The 5,000-nt window shown below is 42.8% G+C and overlaps 1 protein-coding gene across 1 annotated transcript in view; it reads right to left on the reverse strand.

The window, feature by feature from the left end:
• Positions 1-5,000, reverse strand: part of LOC115379559 (leucine-rich repeat and calponin homology domain-containing protein 1-like) — a 90,343-nt gene that overhangs the window by 57,744 nt on the left and 27,599 nt on the right. The window lies entirely within an intron of this gene.

Raw genomic sequence — 5,000 nt, forward strand, 5'->3', positions numbered from 1 at the left:
CTGCAGAGCCACAGACCGCAGACTGAGGACCAGACCACACGCAGGCGTCGACTGCAGCTCAGAAGTAAACTCCACACTTAACAGAATGAAATAAAAAATCAATCAATAAATAAAACAGAGATAAGAGTTTGGCAGTGTCTTTAACCTGACATCATTTTTCATGGCACACAGTAATAAAATGACACCACAGTCTGATTGGCCAGCAGGTGTGTGTTGAACCTGTTCAGTTTGGCTCAACTTTAATCACCGCTCTACATACATCGGCTACCCGACGTGTAACCATAGCAACAATAAAAAGCACAGCTGAGTTATTCACAACAGGCAGTTCTTTATCTCCATGTTGTGCCTTAAATCTGTTTATCACCTCCCAGCTGATCATGCCTTACTTAACCTGCAGCATCAGACTTAAAAAATATTAAACGCTTTTCCTGCAACCGTTTGATTTTTGCTCCTGATGGTCGAGGTTTCTCTCATCACCGTCTGAAAAACAGACTCTGCTTCCAAAACACATCAGCAGAGATTCACCGGGTCCAGGATCCAGATTTTCCAGATTATACACTCAAATATACAGCGTGACACACGAGAGAGCTTTTTAAATTGTAAAAATGCAAAATTATGATACCAGTTTCTGCCAGTGGATCATAGATGTCTGAGGTTTTTGGAATATCAGTTTACCATGAAATCCTGTGAATAAAACTTTCTTCATCGGGGATTGAGGCACATGGTGAGTGCTTGATACAAAAATGATGGATTATGAGTGCTGGATTAGGGCTGGACAACATGGACAAAATCAAATATCAGCATATTTTTGATCAAGTGTCAATATAGTAAAGATATTGGAGGGATTACTGCTGGAGCTCGACTAAATATTTATCATGTGTTCATTTCTGATCAGTGATGTGGACATGATGGGCAGGTAGAGGTAAACACTAGCCTCCTGTCACCATGGTGACACAGCGCTGAGATGATACTGAACCATCGGCCAGGTATCAGCCACTGGTCAGCTGGTCAGCAACACACACACACACACACACACACACACACACACACACACACACACACACACACACACACACACACACACACTGGTGTGTGAGAGGCAAACTGGTTCCTGACCAGTTTCCTCCTGGGATCGGAGCCAGAGACTCACATCTGTACGTCAACAGGGAACGCAGCAAAGCATCATGGGACACGGCAAGAGGAAGCATCACTTAAAAAAACAATACAGCTGAAGAACAAAGAACAAACTGCTGTGTGTGTGTGTGTGTGTGTGCGGTCTGTGTGTGTGTGTGTGTGTGTGTGTGTGTGTGCGGTCTGTGTGTGTGTGTGTGTGTGTGTGTGTGTGTGTGTGTGCGGTCTGTGTGTGTGTGTGTGTGTGTGTGTGTGTGTGTGTGTGTGTGTGTGTGTGTGTGTGATGTCATGTGAGGTGACACCAGTGATGACATGGCCTCAGGTCATTCACCCAATCCCCCCCACGACACACACACACACACACACACACACACACACACACACACACATTCCTAGATCACAAACACAAAGAGCTAACAGAGTTTAAGAATGTGAATGTAACAGGAAGTGAGCATCAGTTCCCTGAGGGGAATACACACAGACACACACACACACACACACACACACACTTTGTTCCGCATTACACACTGACATATAATATGATTCACAGCTCAACTCAAGACCAGTCATGAAAATGGAAGCTGAACACACACACTGATTGATTCAGTGTGTTGAATTTTTTGTTTTAAAATCTATAATTTAATTTCTAGAACTTTCCTCAACTTTCAAGGATTTTCTGGACTGTGAGCGTAGAAACAGAACTGAATAGAACAGGCACGGGTCTCAGTACCTCCTGCTTGGTTCTGATTGGTCAATAATGATAATAAAATTAATAACAACAACAACAATGATAATAATAATAATAATAATAATAATAATAATAATAATAATAATAATAACATGAGACCGTTATCAAGGCAGACACACACATTCACACACACATTCACAGCTTTACTGACTCGCAAGTGTTTGGGCTGTCGAAAGAAACAGGAGCTCCCAGCAGCAACACACACACACACACACACACACACACACACACACACACACACACACACACACAGAGAGAGAGAGGAGAGAGAGAGAGAGAGAGAGAGAGAGAGAGAGAGAGAGGAGAGAGAGGAGAGAGAGAGAGAGAGAGAGAGAGAGAGAGAGAGAGAGAGAGAGAGAGAGAGAGCATGCAAACTCCACACAGTTTCATCTCCTATATGAAGCCACTTCTACTCAGTTACATTACCACAAACACACAGCACACAGATACAGCCAATACAGGCTGGTTAGCATCATCTGAACACACACACACACACACACACACACACACACACACACACACACACACACACACACAGGCAGGAGTGATGCATCAGTGTTGTACAGCAGGGAGTAAAACCATGATCCACACCATCTGAGCTGCCTTCACCTCCACTGTGAGTGAGTGAGTGTGTGTGTGTGTGTGTGTGTGTGTGTGTGTGTGTGTGTGTGTCCTCCTGACTGTCTCACTTTGCTTTAATCTCGTCCTGTGTGCTGTGAAAACTGAAACAAGCAGAAACACGCAGGGCTGATTTTATGTTTCATGTTGTCGCTCCGCCCATCATGATCACTGATCTCTGCTCGAGCTGCAGACAGGGCGGAGCCGCTCAGATTAATAATCAGCTGATTGATGATCATAGTCTGTCATCGGCAAAAAAGAACAAAGTCATTGTCATTATCGGCATAACTACATATTTGGGAAATAATATATCAATTTTAATGTTTTTCTTTAAAGGTTTCCAATGTATTTATCTATCAATCTGAAAGGAAGACGTCCCTCTTGACTGACAGGAAACCAAACATCAAAACCTGAACTCTCACTGACCTGATTCTCTTGTTGACATCATGTTTATTAAAAAAAACAAAAACAAAAGGTCACATCACTGGTTTGGGCCTGTTTTGGATTTTTAGCAAATGAAAACAGATCACATGAGGCCCTGCAGCCAAACAAACCCCTGTGTGTCATTCCTAGAAACAGCATTTATCACTGATTACACTTCGGAGGGGGGCTTTCCATGTGTTTGTTGTATATTCACAAATTAAATCTTGAATTGCCCATCCTCATCCAGCCAACCGTGTCATACCCAACACTTCCCTTCACAGGCTGGCAAATTTGTCAAATTGCCACTAAATGAAGAAAAATCAGGACTGAAATTCAGATTCTACTTGCATTACTTCACAGTAGGGAATAAAAGCAGGTAGACGTGGGTGTCTATGTATAAAAGCTGTCAAATAAAAATGAAATATTCAGTGGCAGACACGTCAACATGTTGTTGGATCCATGCAGCAGCATTACTTCACTGCTTGGAGCTTATATACATATTTAATGGGTGCTATATTTACTGTACTTGTGTTTCAAACCAGGTGCTGCAACATTTTTCTTGTACATTTGTGATCTTGTGTTAATTTAACAATAAACTGATGACTTCACATCTCAGTCACAGCGTGGATTTGTCCTCCTGCTCTGTGTTGAGCGAATGTGCATCAGGAAGTCAGAGCAAGTCCTCCAGAGGACAGGAAGTGAGTGTGAGTTGCAGTTTGGGTGCGCCTGTCTGGACCTGCACAGATAAAGCAGGTTGGCACCGAGGCCACTCTGTTGTTTCTGATGTTATCCTGCAGCCGGCCTGCATCACAGCTGCACGCTGCACAAATAAGACCTCCAAACATCTGCTCACATTTACATCGGACATGCCTCAGATTTAGCTGATGCTCTGATCAATCTGTTCTCCAAGGAGCATCCCAGAGCTTCTGCATGTCCACAGTTTTATCTCCTTCACGTTCCTCTGCTCTCCTCCCAGAGCGAGCAGTGGGCTTTCAGAGCTGCCACATCACTCCTCCTCCTTTCCTCCATTCATTCCACTACGATATGAACATGAACTTTCAGAGCCTTCACACTTTCTTCACTCCAGTTTTCCATCAGCCCAATAAAGTCCTCCACATGAGTTTTCCTAAAAGCAGCAGCACTGTTGGCTTTTCAGGACTTTTTCACACTGAAACGCTCCCTCCTCCTCCTCCGCCAGGGAAAATAATCCCCAGGAAACGTTTTGCTTTCCACAGCCATTTATCAGCTGTGTGGTTTCTGAGCAGCTGTTTCAACCAAAAATCCACATTTTGATTCCATGATGTGAAATCTTTAGTTCCCCACAGGATCTGATAAATGGTTTGTTGACATGGAAAACATGGGGGACTCTGTAAGACTGCAACTAACTTCTTACTAACTGATTCATTTACCCACTTATTTCTGCTTTTTAAAGCTGCAGCTAATGGTTATTTTCTTTTTTTTTTTTTTTAATTGAGCAATTAAGCATTTAGACGTAAAAAAAAATTTCCTCAGAGGTTATTTTTACTTGGTTCACTTTCTCTCTCTCTTTGTTTCTGAAACAGGAAGTGAAGTCAGTGAGGTAACAGGGTCGGGTCAGGTCATGACCTCTGTCCTCCAGAAGAGGAAGCACACAAGAAGACACGCTGATAAAAAAAAAAAAAAAAAAAAAAAAAACCTCTGGCCTGGTGATACTCAATTTCAACTTCCTACACAAACAAGAGGCTACATGAAACTCCTTTAAGCAGATTTTCAGAGCCACAAAGCGAGCAAGGTCAAACTTTTGATAAAAGCTGTGAAAGATACAAGATGAGGCTTGTTCACATCTTAACAAATGATCATATCAGCTGAACTCACTGACAACAACAGAGGTTTCACATGTAAATCAGCAGCAAAGCAACATGTGACAGCAGAAATCTGTACATGTCAATCAATTTTCATCTCTTCAGCTCCGCAGCTCCCACAGGTACATTCATCTTCACTGTGCGACCACGCTTTGATCGAACCCACAGAGCTTTACTTCAAACTCTAGTGCAGATCCCGAGGTTTCCAAAGATCCCAAACATGAGCTGCTGAATTCCAG

This window comes from Myripristis murdjan, chromosome 21 (assembly GCF_902150065.1).
Source record: "Myripristis murdjan chromosome 21, fMyrMur1.1, whole genome shotgun sequence".
Lineage (NCBI taxonomy): Eukaryota > Metazoa > Chordata > Actinopteri > Holocentriformes > Holocentridae > Myripristis > Myripristis murdjan.